Genomic DNA, 15476 nt, shown 5'->3' on the forward strand with positions numbered 1-15476 from the left:
TTACCAATAGGCAGCCCGTCTCTTTGTGCATACCTGCTGAGAAAAATAGTATTTATCTGTATAGCCTCTATCCCACATTTTAAAATCTTGCAACTTATTCAGATTAAATCTTACTGTCTTTTTTCTAGAAGCTATCAGGCTTTGTTGGGGAAGTAGTTATCTTGCTTTTCCAGTCTATTCTCTGTACAAGATAGGATTTTTTTGGAGTTGCAAATGAGAATTAAAAAATAAAAAAATTCATCAGTCCATCGGGATATTATGAAAATAGGTGACACAAATAAGACGCATCGCTTTAGCAAATTAATAGAAAACAAACAAAGGAAATGCTTATCTTCCTGTTTCAATACATTAGTTCACTTTTTTCTAATATTTAAAATCTGACCACCTGCAAAAGATTATGAAGAGCCTCTGTGGATTTGCAGGAATGCTTGCAGTACTTGGAACAAATGAGATACTCTCACTAGCACACACCACTCCCTGTCATTCAGCATGCTAACAGCGAGAGACAGGGCCATCAGCGATGCAATTGTTATTATTTGGTAAAGGCTGGTGGTGACTTATGAGTTTCAGAATGCAGCTTCCTCATTTGTTTAATGTCGAGAGATTACAGTCTCCATTTAGTATGGTTTTATAACATGCAGGTGGGAAAAATCTCTTTTCTGAAAGCTTGTCAGTAACTGGTGCCAATGCTGAAATATTCCTGCTTGATTCTTGCAAATGAATCTGTGCCAGGTCTGGGTAGAGCACAAGATCCAGATCCCAAAACCAATGGCTGCTGCCAGCTGCTGCCATGGGCTCGGACGCAGTGGCCATGGACAGGGTGCACTGGCCACACACAGTGAGACAGGAGCCAGGCTGAGATCAGCCTCTGGGAGCTTCCAGGGTGCAGCCGGAGCTGGGTGGAGGTGGCTGGGGGAGCAGTAGGACTGCTGCACGCTCACAGTCCTCCAGCATGAGTCCTGGCCCTGGTGTCTTCCTGTCTTGGCTTCCCCACCACTGAGCAGGATAAATAGAGTATTTCCTGATATAAGAGAGGAACTCCCATGTCCTGGAGAAGAGATCCACCTGTACAATTTTAAAAGTCTGGGGAGGATTTTATGGACCTCGAAAGACCAGGTCTGAATTGCAAGCTATTTGAGGCATGGGCCCTTACTGCATCTTTCATCTGGATAACCCCAGCCTGACGGGGTGAAGCATGCGTGGCTTCACATGAATCCCTCTGTTCCAGTCATTCATGTTATGCCAGCCTCATCCACCAGGCTGCCAAAACCAAGGCTTTGTTTTGGAGGTTCAGGCTAAGCTGTGTTTTCATGCTCCGGCTCAAACCCAGTCTGTTGAGCAGGTTGGCAACGCCCAATCACTTTGTCAGAGGGCAAGGGTGGGCCAGCAGAGCTCTGCTCTCAAGAATGTCATCTCGTGCTCCATGCCTACCTGCACTCCATTTTCTATCTCAAGTAGAGTTGGCAGCACAGTAGTGACTGTGGTGCAGCATGGGAGTGGTAAACAGAATGGGGTACTAACAGGATTCTATTAGTGGGCATCAAACATGGAAAGTTAGTAAAGCAGGACAAATTTCAGGCACAAAAATCCTACAGTTCTTCACTAAGGGAGCTTCTTTTCCTTCTCCTCACTTTTTCCTAGTGAGAAACAAGACACTCCCACTAGCAATAAAAGCTCAGTGTGAGCCTGGTTCATTCCCGTGTTGAATGGGTCCCCACAAACATTTGCTTACTGTGGGTAGACACTGATAAGAACAGAGGTGCTGGGAAGCTGTGTGACAAGGACAATTAGGGGACTTGCAGTCTAATCCTGCTCTGCAGACTGATGTGTGAAAATAGACTTTATGTTGAACAGGCCCTACCCAAGGGATCACTGGTTGCATCTGAGCTGTTACCATGATCCAACAATAAGATATATAAAGGGTGAATTTGGGGTTAAATTCAAAAGTTTTCAAAATAATGTTTCAAGTTGAATTCAGGCCCAAGAAAAGGAAAACTGAGGTGGGTGAGTTGATGGAAGAGTTGTATTCTTAGTGCCCCTATCTTCATTCATATTTGCTGTTAAAAATATTGGTATCAATGTAAAAGATATTCTTTTAGCACTGCTCTGAAATAGTGCCTGCTGTGATTTCCTGATTTGCCATGAATGTAAATATGTAGGCATAAGCACGTCTTGTTTAGGGAACTTTCTTCTTTTGAGATGTGCTTGTGTTGTCCAGCTTTGCATCATCACAACATCTGCCACAGCATGAAATCAGAGTGACAGAGGGTCTAGCCTGAAAGACTCCGGATCAGCTTAGTGAACAACCCTCCATGCTAGAGTAGGGGGCCCAAGCCAAAGCAGTCTGATTGCCTAAGCCCTGAACTACAGTGAAACTGTAATCCAGGTGTTGCAGCTGTGGCTGATCCCAATTTAAAACCTCAGTCGAGGTTAATCTTAGTCACATTAGCATTACGATTCTAAATATAGGCTTTCATTTGTCCCTTCTCATCAGAATCTAAAGATACAGTGCATTTAGTGTGGATTTCCTCATCTCTATAGACAAGGGAAATGCTATTTGATTCCTTTTTTCCAAGCAGGGAGTTGGTGCATCCTTCCATAGAGAATTTATCCATTGTACCACAGTTAGTTTGTAATAGGAAAAGGAGCTCTCCGGGGCTTTATGTTTATTTACTAGACCATTTCTCCCCTGCAGTTATGAGAAGGGTCAAAAACCATACTCAGATTTCACGCCCTTGGTTCAGTTGCAAACAAGCCCGCAAAACACAGTAGTTTCACCCAACGATAATTTCCTTTTTTGCCTTTGCTTTTAACAATGAATCTTCTTACCCACTGTTGTTTGTAAAGGCTGCAGTGCTGATCTAATCACCAGGTAAAAAATGAAAACAAAGTTAAGAGGTTGGTGAGGGATTTAGTGCTCTACCTCCTTGACCTTGTTAGCAGGTGTCAGTCTGGACTTTTGAACACAGGTGGTGACCTTCATTTAGTCAAGAATTATATGTTTGGGCAAACTGGAGTCTGTCATAGTTGGCCCTGAAACGGGAAGGACAACAAAACCGTTTTATTTGCAAGTCAGATCAGCTCTCCCTGCTAATTTTAAGATCCGCTAAGGCAGGAATAATTTACTTGTCCCTTTAAAAAATAGTGGTGTTTGTTTGAAAAACACAAAGGAAGGAAGAAAGAAAGGAAGAAAGAAAGCATGGTTTAACATATTTCCTTTAAAAGTTGGATTGATACAGACAGGTCATCTATCCCTTCCCCCATATACAGAATTCTGCACTGGGTGTTTAATTATATCTCACATTTATTTTAGACTTTGTGTCCAAAGATATCTGAAGTTAAAGCAGAAAAATTACTTCACCCATCACTGAAATTCAGTCACCTCTGGGATGAAGAATGGCAGTCAAGGGGACAGACAGTACATAGTGACCTTGGCCAAAAACTCTTGTGCAGAAATCTGCTACCACCGAAAGTGCCATGGGACCTAGCTTTGAAAGATTTTCCCATAGTAAATTAAATGAAAGTGTATTTATCTGCTTCAGCAAAATGACATGTTGAATTGACTCAGCCAAGCCTCAATCTCTCATTTTAGAGGCTCTGGGCATTTTAAACATAATGCAGAAAAGACCATGCTCTTGCACTTCCAGCTTATAGCAATAATGTTAAAAAGTTGCAACAATACAGTGACCAAGCAAGACTTTGAATTTCTCAAGAACCTGAGCTCTCCAAAACCACAAGGTGACAGCATAATCAGGGCTTAGATTCTCCCTATTACTTTTGCTCATCCACACCCTATCAACAGTTTAAAAAAACAAAAAGATCACTTTCATCAGCACTGGGACAGAGACTCATGTTCATCTGGGACGAGATGTCCAAACACACAGCAAACATAATAATTCAATGGTATTACAAATGCAATGTTATTCTCCACACCAAATGATCCATTTGTGGAGTTACTTAAGCACTTATATGCATATAAGATTCTTCTCAACAAAAGGTTCTCTTGTTTCAATAAGTTTGTGATAAAGAAGAAACATGACTCTGTTATTTTGAGCATATTTAGCAGAAGTACAGAAAATGGGTACTGTGATATTACTGGGTTTTGTTACAAACACCAGATTTTTTTCCCCTTCCATCTTTTTAGGCCATGGAAAGACAAACTTTCATTGGAAAAGCAGATTTAATAAGTGATTAATAGTGAGGGTAATCACTATTCTCTCATAATATACAAAGGGCAATTTTGGGTTGTGAGGTAGTCTGTGGGTCATATGAATTTAATTGTCATATCCAGAGACTTATGTCACATTAAGTGTATCCCTAGTGAAACAGCAGAGTTGTAAATCGGCAAGATAGACAGATATATATATATGCACACTATTTTTTAACAGAGCTATGGGAATAGTCCATTACCTATAAAATAAAGAAACAACGTTAAATATGCCAAATCAATTTCCTCATGAAACCAGCAACAAATACTTAGCTAGTTACTACAAGAGACTCCAGTGTTGAGGTCAGGTTCCACACACTGTTCCCCTTTACTCCATTTTAGCTTGTGCTTGCAATGCCTACATAGAATGGTTAAACACACCGTCTTGGAAGACATGTGAATAAAATCATCTGGTTTTCCCCTGTATTTCTTTGAATAAAAATCTTTTCAGTAAGAGAAGCTGAAACAAGCTGAGAGGGACCACAAGACTTCCTGTACATACAATCCACATTGACCATCTTGTTTGGGAACTTCTTCATCTGAAGCTGAAATTTTACCCTCATGAAGTCAATAGGGATTCTACCCTAAGTGTATACAGGACCCAGGATTATTCTGAATTGCCCACAGCCTACACCTTGCCACTTCTGCCCTTCACCCAGTGTTGGCTTCCCACTCCCACCACTGAAATCAAATGAGCCTCCTATTTACCAGCAGCCCACAACTGAGCTATCTCCCTGAAAACTTCTTTTTCTCTCTGCTACCTCCTGGAACTCTTAAATGATCTTTCCTTTCTGAATTGTGATTTAAGTAGAAGGAGCAAAACTAGACAACAACAACAAAAAAGCATTTTACAGATACAACGGCACACCAGTTTGTCACTTCAGATACCATGGTACACCAGTTTGTCAACACACATCCCAAGATAGGAATCTTAAAGTTCTTATAGTGGGCATTGCTGAAAAGATATTTGCCATTTCATGGCAATTACATTACTTTGATAACATTACTTCCACCTACAGAAAGGTATTGGTTACCACAGTGTTTGAGAAATGTTTGCTCTAATGAAATAGAGTTAAAAAAAGTGACTGAAGAGAAGGGTGCAGTAAAGAAAAAAAGCCATAATGGAATCTGAAATCCATTGTGCTGCTGCGACGTTAATGCAAATTTTTTTGCATTATTGTTATTATTTTAGTATAAGGCCCTGCGCCAAAACCAGAGCTGCAGCCAGAATTTTCAGCCTTTACACTGAGTTTCCTGGCTTTTATAGGTCTAAAGACAACTTTAAATGTTACTTAACCAGAGCCCTAATGTAGCTGAATAGATTTAACAATGTGCTAAAGTTAAAATGTAGAATCTCCATAGCAGTTACTTCAAGAGGCTCAGAAGCTCCCCTCCCCTCACAGAACTCCAAGGCATTCATTAAAATGTGCCTCCTAATATTCTGTGCTTATTCCTGGACTCCAGGGGCAGCCACTTTCACGGAAGGCCTATGCTAAGTATTATTCTTACAATAACAAAACAACTGCCTTGGATGTCGCTTTACACAAACTGAAAGTTATTTGGGACCCACCGTTTTGCACAAGAGGACAGCAACACCTGCCTCTAATTTTGCATCTGTTTGGTTGTTAATGAGAAGCTCCAATGTTTCCAAGTGGAAACTACTGCAAAAGTAACGCCAGATTATCAAAACTGCATGGTGGGACATGTGGTGGTCTCACAGCATTAAATGAAGAACCAGGTTGTATGCATTGCACAGGATGTGGTGAACACACACATGCAGCTTTATTTAAAGGGGAACTGATTTAATATTTCTATTTGGAACGTCCATGCTCAAAATCCCTTAATTATTGTAGAGGTATGACCTACATTAAGGTTTTCTTTCTTGTTTTAAGGAACCTCTGTAGGCAGAGATAACTGTTCAAAAATGGCTCCACAATACATAAGTGGCTTGAACTAGGGTGCTATATATATTAATTACTAAAGATGAACAGCTGGCTACATTTTGCTTTTGACAAACCTCTTGTTTCTTTTTCTACTGGGTTTTGTTCTAGCCTCTAGTTATGTATTTTATGAGCATAAAGCAATTTTGCATGCTGTAAGGTCAAATGTGTTTAAAACACAAATCATGATTCAGCGTGGAGATTTGAAGTTGTTTTTGAAGCTGATAATTATTGGCTTTGGCTCCTCACTGCTTATATCTGAAAACATAAGCCTCACTTCAAAAGGGAAGGTTGTCCTCTATAGAAAGAAAACAAAAACTAATTCAGAAGTGGTCTAGTGCTTTAACTCAGCTGGAGGTACTCTGCATGGCGTGTGCACACGAACAGAGCACACGTGTTTGAATGGGAGCACTTCCAGGTCTGTTCACCTGGTTAGCTACATTCCAGAGGAGCGTTCTGCTCTGCTGTGGAGTCCCAGGATAGAAAGGCTTGGTTGCTTTTTTAAGTAATGAGCAGGGAGGAGGGAGGGGTCTCTCCAGGAAGATGGAAGGAATAGCAGGTATTCTTGCAAAATGTTACAAATGTTTCATTTAAATAGAAAAGTCTCAAATTGCAGAGCTGGTCCATGTAATAGAAGGATCAGTAATTTTAAAAGAGTGCCAGAAATGAGCCAATTTCACAAGCTATTTGAAGGATATTTTCATGTAACTTTTAGCCAAAGCAATGTTCCAAAAAGTCTGAAAATTGAATCCTAATTAGTTGCAAGTATCCCTCTGGCTCTAGTTGACTATTATATTGTGCTCCATGCTCCCAAAGCAGATGAGAGCCATCACACCTTGCCAACATATGACAAGGAGAAAGGTAAACTCACCATGCCATTGCTTTCAGAAGAGTTTAAATCAAGAAAAGAGAGAAAATTACACAAATCTTGAAGGAGAATTGCCATTCTTTCCACATAATAACAGTCATCTGGGATAATATGCCTGCATTTCACTTGTCAAAGCATGCTGTTTACTATTTGGTCTTTTAATAGTGAATTTAGTGAACATTAAGAGACATTAAGGCAAAGCAGGAATTTTGATGTTATATCAGCTCACTCCCCTGCCCCTCAGTACACAGGTCTTTGCATTTCTTTGCATGCTCTGAAGAGACCTTATACGTCTTTTCACTTAGATTTAGCTGATGCTGCAGAAATGAACCTAATTTAAATATTTATTAAAAATATAAATGTATCAAATACTAAAACTGCCTGTTCATAAATGATGAATAAGTTTGGGTGTTGCTCTGGGGATAAGAGCATTCTTTGAGTTTTAGTTTAGTTAATCCACTTCCTTGTGAATTTTTTCTTGTTGTTCTACAAGAAATGAAATGCTAATCTCAGCTCCACCTCTATTGGGTCACCTCCAGGTCAGCATATTAGAGAAATCAGCAAAAGAATGAAGACAGTCTACTCCAACTGCAGGGCAAGATGACCCAGTTATTAATCAATCTGATGGCAGCATTTGAACAATGACAGTCATCTGTCAGAAAGCAGGAGGTGGCTCCTCATTAACAGACCGCTCACCTGCCCTGAGCTACAACTCTTTTATAATAATATCTATCATTCACCTCCAAGGTGTTGCTTCTTTCTCTGGCTACATGAAATAACAGGCACAATTTTCTGCCCCCTTGCCAGTACTTAATTTTCTTGGAGATACTCAACCAACATTGCCTTACAAAAAAGAAAAGAAAGAAAAAAAGAAAATAAGAGAAAAGAAACAAAAAAATCCTAAACTAACGCAAACCAGAGAGACCAAATGATTTCTAACTAATTTTCTAAGACCTTGAAGTGTTCAGATTAAAATAAAAGCAAATTGAGTTATTTAACACAGTAACATACCACAGTTATAAATTGGCCTCTTTCTTCCAAGTAACAGGTCAACCCTTATTTTTGCCAATCTGATTTCATCACGACTGTCCCAGCAGGTTACCTCACACCATCTTTATATTGTCATATACCTTTTAAAATTACTCCATTTCGCTCTGACAGTTTCCAATCCACATGCAGATGTTAAGCCAGAATAATATATTAAGCAAATAACTCTTCCATAAAATGCTGCTTATCAACACACATTTTTGTTATTAGATGCACACATGCACAGAGGTCAGATGCAGGGCCGATGACTAACAACAGGCAGACGTGGCTATGCCCTTGTCCATGCCTAGGAAGGGGATCACACCAATTTCCATCACACTCCCCAAAAATCTGACCACAAGACGTATCATTAAAGGGAAGGTAATGCACAGTTGCTTTCAGTATAATACACTGGACCAAAAAGCAGCAAGGCACATACAGATGTTTTTCTTGCTCCCCTGCCTTTGATTCCAGTGCTTCAGTTACTGCGCACTCTTTAAAATCTCCTCAAACAAATAAATGGGGACCTATGTGGCCTTTCATTAAAGAAAATCCCCGTGGCATTTGATATAAACACAGTGGGTGCTATTATTTTACCCAAACCTCCTACCCAGCTTTCAGCTCCACATAATCTGCTGCAGCTTTTCAGCAGCTCCCCCTTAGCCCATGGTCCTCTCCCCTTTATTCCTGCACCTGCCCTGCCGTTGATTTTGTGCAGTTTGTATGAGGGGAAGTTTACACAGGGCAGGAGTCCTAAGAGATGTTGTGTTATCTGTGGTGGATGCTGAAGCACCTCTTTCAAATCTAGAACTTGCCGTTCCTGAAATGACACCAAACACGGCAGTGGTCAAGGGGAGGTTCAAGTTTCTCAGGCTTATTAAACTATTACTAATCATATAAAGTACAGCAATGCCTGAGCACCACCAAAATGAGAAGCTTTGGTGTTGGGAATAAGCTGGCTGGGGTTGACTCCGTATCCTGAAAATCTTGCAATGAAAACAGACACTAGGAACAAAATGACGGAGGGAACTTCCAAGCACAGCAAGCAACAACATTTGCTGCCAACATTACATGAGAGCCGCAGTGTCCTTTTGCAGGATGTGCTCATAAAAAGGCGATCTATCCCCAGCCAAGTGGGGTCTCCTATACCAAAACCAGGTGTGGACAAGCCACCTTCCTCACACAAGCCAAGTAAAAGGCAGCATCTGTTTAGCAGACATTAGTAACACGTAGTGCTTCCTCCACGTGTTTCTGGAGGAGCTCTGCAATAGGGCAGCTGGGGAGGAGGGGGTAATCACTGACTTTGAGTGCCCCAAAAACAATGAGCCAAACCCCATCACAACTCTGTCTGTCTGCTCAAATGGACTGGAAATTTAGCAAAGATACAGAAGTGTTGGTATTTCTGGCCCCCTTTCCGATCCTGCAGGAAGGACAACGTCTTGCAGGCTGTCTGAGCCACTTCCAGTTCCAGATGGGCATTACTGGCACACGCTAAAAAGGGGGAAAAGATAGCACCATAAACACTTTTAGTACTCAATATAAAAGATTCATTTCAAATTTGGGAGTCCAGATCATTTTTATTTATCACTTTCTTGGTAGCGGGCATGAACTGTAATTTTACTAAAAGGTGCAGTTTCATATTTTAGTTTTGTCAATAAATCAAGGCAGCATTTTCTGCATTATACTGTTTATTAGCATTAGATACAGGAAAAGAAACAACACAAAAACCCAACCAAAACTTACAAAAAAAAAAAAAAAAAAGGCAACAAAACAGACAAAAAACACACAACAAACGAAGCAACCAAAAAAACCCACAAACACAGCCACATGTTAGAAACACTAGAATTACAGTTTTTCTGACTAAACTCTGTTTGTTTAGGCAATTACAGTGCCTGCTACTTACCCATAATGTTCTCCTTTTAGTTAGAGTGCTCTGTGGATGATTTGATGCTGGTAATGTCTAGTTTTCAGGGGGGAGAGATGAGAAAGGAAATGTTACTCCTGAACTCTGGCCTCTGTGGATGGCTTTCTGGGGAATGTACTCCACTAATTGTCTTCTTTTTGAGCTGCAGTGGATGTAATTGCATATATAAGGCCCGTGTTTTGCTTGCGTTATTCTTTTATAGTACAGGACCGTGTCCACAGTGGTGCATTAAAGTAATAATAATGAAAATAGTATCCATCAAGTAATTTCTATGCTGTTACCACCCTGGGATGGAACTGTCCAGCAAATTCTGCGTGGTTACACCCATGCCCCATGCCATTAGCCCTCTGTTCTGGACGGCAAGGCAAGCAGCACCCACCTTGCAATCCCCAGGCTTGCAGCTTTCTTTCCCTCTAAAAGAGTATTTGGTGGTGTAGTTAGTCCTCCCTCCTCAGCTATAAGCACACGTGCATTTTGGTGTGTGCACATCTTCAGCACAGCTGGAGCAGGAGCTGTCAGGGAGAAGCTCATGAGTCCTCAGCTTCACCCTCCTATGAGGGAGAAAATATTATCATGTTACAGGTGAGCAATCAGACACAATTAAGCAATACACCGAGCACTAGCATGTGAATTAGTTTAAAACTAATGAAGGCAGCCACGCTGTTATTGAATCTTTCTCTCACTCTGCAGATGTGCCTGCAAACCCTCCGTGGCTGGCTGTTTGTGCAGTAGGGCCCCGAGGCACATACTGGGGCTGACTTCTCCCCTCAGAGCTTTTTCCTCCAAATAATGCTTTTTCTCCAGGGAAAACAAAAACAAAAACAAAGAAACAAAAATCTCCCACCAAATATAACACCACCAAAATACGAGCTTTGTTTTATTCTTCCTTTTACTCTCATTTCCTCCTTCTCTTGAACAGAGACGCTGTTGACACTAGTTCCAGGCTAAAGTGACGTCTCTCATATTTCCTTGTGGATTTTTTTCCTCAGTGGAAAACTTTAGAAATAAAATATTCCTAAGAGACCATCCACCTATTTTTCCCATATTGTATTCTTCACTAAAGTTTTGTCTGTATCTGAACAAGAAAATTGCATCAAAACTCCTGTTTTCTCTTATTAATTTTATCCAAGTGGATATGTTAATTTCAGTACAAACGTGCACATATTTTTCTACTGAGCAACCCTTTTATATTGCATATATAAACGTCTAGTCTCCCTCTATATAAAAATAATATAACAGTACATCTCCCTCTCATGTTCTTTGTGCTTGTAGACATATATATATATGTATGCATGTTTATATACATATCTTTATGTGTGTGTGTGTGTTCCCCTGTGTGTATGTATATATATATATGGATAACACATACATAATTGCCCGGGCTTTACAAACGGATGCCAGCAAGCGAATACCTGTCTATTGCTCTGTCAAATGTGACTCGCTGGGAAAGCTATTGGGTTTATAGAAGAGACAAACATTTCAGGCACGCCATTCTGGGGTAATGAAGCATGGCAACAAAATATACCTGTGCAACATTTGATAAAGATGAGCTGACACACCAGTCCAAATAGGTTCTTTTGTGTGTCTGCACGTGTCTACCATCATTGCTTTCATCTTAAAACAGGAAGGTAGCAATAGCAGCAGCAGCTGGCAGGAACCACAAGAGGAAGAGCAGCTCACACAATTAAACGTCGTTTACCTCTGGCCTTTATTTCACTCCTCTCTCCCCCTAATTTATTATGTGTTTTCTCCATCTCTATGCAAAAAACATGGGCTCAATTTTTCTTTCTTTCTCCTGCTATCTAGCTCTTTTTACAGAGGGACTAAACAAGACAATAGGCAAAATCCCATGGCATTTAGCTTTGGATCTTAACTTGAAATGCTTCTTAGTGGGGTTTTTATGGCCTTTATTGTTCTTTGATTAATGTAAAGTAAAATTAAACCCTACAGTTACACATTAGAACATCAACTAGAGAGAAGGCAAAACCTCACCGTGTACCTCGCTCTACAGAAAACATCCTTTGCTGTGTTTAATCTTCACAGCAAAGGAAAGGAAAAGCCTCACCTGCTGTGGGGACTCTTGAACAGTAGGGAAAGTAGTCACAGACTTCGGCTGTGGTGCCAAGCAGTGCAAGTGACCCAAGTCACAGCACAGTCCTCATTAGGGGCTGGGCAATAGCCCTAATTTAGGCACAGCTTCCATTAAAGTCAACAGGAATTATCCTGGTCTATGGAGCCAAACAGAGAGGTGTCTCACACCCTGCCTGACTGCCAAAGATCTTGTTTTCAAGAGGAGTGATATCTAGACATAACCAAACTTTATGGTTGTTTTTATGTGGTTCTGCACCAGTTTTTACCTCTGAGAAATGGCTGCATAAATCTTTCTTCCAGGGTAAATTTAAAACTAGATTTTCATTGCCTAGAGATGTTATACACGTGTATGCTTGCAAATATTTGTATTCAATTCAAATGAAAACTTAATTACTTCTAGTATTCTGGTTAACATCTTCTACTGAATAGGCTGAGGTCTTTCTTCTATATATATTATATATGACACATATGTGGTTTCATTTCTTTTTCTTTTCATTTTAATAAATATGCCCTGCTCTCATCTCTCCTCCTTGCACAAAATCTCCTTGGTGTGTATGATTTTTCACTTTGCCAGCTGCTAAATTCATTTCTACTCCATGTTTCCAGTGGTTCTTTTCTTCTTCTTTTTCCACAGATGGTTCTAGGCAGAATGCATAACAGTTCAGCAGAAGTAAAACGTTCAGCATTATGGTTTTTGAATGGGGTTGGAACAGGGCAGTGAGAGAGAACGAGTTTGGCCCCTCACAATATCTATACTGAAGAAAGACAGAACTAAAACAGATATTTTTGTTCCCCCAGCTAGTAAAACTCCTGCTAAATCTTAAAGAGGGTTCACAGGTTTGGCGTTGCATATTGCCCAGAGTGGCAGCATTTTCATTATTTACTACTAGTCACTGTGGCTGATTACAAATGCCTCTTAACATGCTTATTCTTTTCAATTTTCAACGGTAGTCAGAGCATGGGAACTTCAATTTCAGCCTCTGGTTGTCCCCCACCTTGCACCCATTTTGTGAAATCCATTGTATCTGTAGCCAAGTTCACAAGTTAAATGACACATATGTGGCCTTTCTGTTCATTTTATCTGACGCTAAGACAATTCAATTGACGCTCTGCATAAAAAAAATCCCCAAAATTACAGAGCATCTCTGCCAAGGGTAAGAATAGGTCAAGAGCCAAAGGAATTTAAGCAAACTGTCTTTTATACACAGGAAGCAGTTAACATATGGAATAAAAGAACAGGGATAGCAATTGATGAAACATTTGGGAGAAACTTAGATAAACAATCATAAAAAAGATTTAGACAAGTGCTTGGAGTAGCCAAAAAAATAAATAAAGCTGGTATAGAGTGTGCAAGTCACTTCATCGTCCTTCCATTCTGAAATAGCTGAAATAAAATAGCAATGAGCAGATAAACTGCAAAATATCATTATGATTTAGTAGCCATTTCTTTCCATCAGAGCTACTGTTTTAATTTTCATTCTTCCAAATTACAAAATAACAATAAAATATCCTTTTAGATTTATGGCAATGAGACCTTTTTAATTGAATTTCAGAAATGAGTTGATTTGACTGATGGGTAGGTAATGGGAATATACTATTTACAGTTGAAAATGCATTTCCAGTGGAAGGATGTGAAAAAGCACAGCAAAATAGATATTTATAAGCAGGATTTTGGATGGCTTACATACATACACGCAAAAATATATATCTTGACCTTGAGGCACAACAAACAATATTTCTGTTTAATCCTAAAAGCCTCTACCTATGAAAAAAAGTTCATGAACGCTTAGACTATTTATTTTAGTAACCGCCAAATGTACAAGCACTATGACCTCATTATAACTCTTACTTTTTCTCTCTGTACAGAGACATGGGATTGACGGTGTTTTTTCCCTGAATGTTATGCCAAATCTGGAAATATTGGCGACTTATAGGCCATCTCACTCTGCCCGAGAGTTAATGTGGAGTAGCCTACATCAGCCATCACTTTTTGCATTGCAATGGCAAAGTTCCAGCTGACTTTAATGGAGCCAGAATTTCACCCCAGGTGCATTATTACAATTGACTAGGGTCTGATAGATTGATTCTTGAGATGCTCTGGATTCCAGATGTGGATCTCATAAAATTGTAGAGTGTAGTGTGTGCAAAGCTTTTTTCCCTTTTTTTTTCTTTTCCTCCCTCCATTAAATAAATAATAATAAAACACAGTCCTTGTAAGCTGTACAATGGAGAGTATATGTTTTTTTCTCCCCTGTCTTCCAAGAAATACCTCCATCTTCTTTGTCTACCACTTATGATCTCACATTTATGTAGCAAGGAGAAAAAAAAGCAAAACGACAACAAAAAAAAAAAAACAGCCAGTGAGCTGCATCTGGTTTAATGTATATGTAGAGCAGAGTCTGTGTGCCTGCTTAAATTTTATCAGCAACACCTACAAGAGAAAGTCTGATCAGAAGCCAGCTGTGTTAACAGAGACTGAAAAATAATCTAAAAGGCTAGGCATTGTAAGAGGAATAGAGAAAAAGAAGCCTTCCTTTGGTATGATCAATAAAGGGAGAAGAGAAGAAAGGAAGAGAGTTCTCCCACTCTAAAAAAAAAAAAATACCCTCAGAGACCTGGAAACCACATGATGTCATCCTCAGGGTGGGTGTTTCCTGTTCTTGCTGGGCCTGTCTTGCCTTGGAGAAGGGAGGACCGCTGACCTTCTGTAACTAGGAATTTGTGCTGCCTCTTCCAATTCTCCTTTCTGTTCCTTTTTGGCCTTATAATATTTGAGGTAAGTCCATCTTCATCCATCTGCATTTCTACCAGGAATCTAGGGATTTTTAGGGAGAAGAGGAAAAAAAATCTCTGTTCCCAAGAGCCAAGTAACAGCGGGACAGTTTCCACTCAGTAAGGACATAATAACAAAAATTGAGCCTTTTTTTCCCACTTCACTCAGTAGTAGCAGAGAGAAATAGTCTTCATGCATCACAGGACAGAAATGGGGACCACAGAAAAGCATGGAAGAGGATGATATGTAGCCAATAGGGTTATCCTTCTGCTCCCTTCAGCTTCCCAGGGGTTGGGAAGCTGAGGCAGAACACAAGTGACAGAGGCCAGGTAGGGAAATGTTATTCAGTGCTGCAGTAAGGACTTGTTTTGCTTTTTCTCACAACTGGTGGAGCACACATGTGCTGCACATAAGTTAAAAAAAAAGAGATGGGAGGAACATGGTTCATGTATGTGAGCAGCGGGAAACATGCTGAGTAGAACAACTTTGAAATATTTCCTAGCAAGGATGTGTTGCCAGAAGCAGAGGACTGCTAAGAAAACAATCAAGGCCACCAGAAAGATGAAACATAGAAAAAGGTTTGGGTAAGGCCTGACCTTGGGTAATGCTACTCAGAGCTGTAGAACCGGCCCCTACTCAAGTCACCG

At 40.1% G+C, this 15476-nt stretch overlaps 1 long non-coding RNA gene across 2 annotated transcripts; it reads right to left on the bottom strand.

The window, feature by feature from the left end:
- Window positions 1–6681: 6681 nt before the first annotated feature.
- LOC120757718 (uncharacterized) lies at window positions 6682–10504 on the bottom strand. Of its 2 annotated transcripts, XR_005702622.2 has the most exons (4): window positions 10345–10504; window positions 9945–10001; window positions 9344–9532; window positions 7105–8861 (listed from the first exon to the last, which is right to left on the bottom strand). It is a non-coding gene; the product is annotated as an uncharacterized LOC120757718 (long non-coding RNA). The 2 variants fall into 2 exon arrangements; XR_009208290.1 differs by having other exon boundaries at window positions 6682–9532.
- Between the last annotated feature and the right edge of the window lie 4972 nt (window positions 10505–15476).

The sequence above is a fragment of the Hirundo rustica genome, chromosome 1, assembly GCF_015227805.2.
Source record: "Hirundo rustica isolate bHirRus1 chromosome 1, bHirRus1.pri.v3, whole genome shotgun sequence".
NCBI classification, from domain to species: domain Eukaryota; kingdom Metazoa; phylum Chordata; class Aves; order Passeriformes; family Hirundinidae; genus Hirundo; species Hirundo rustica.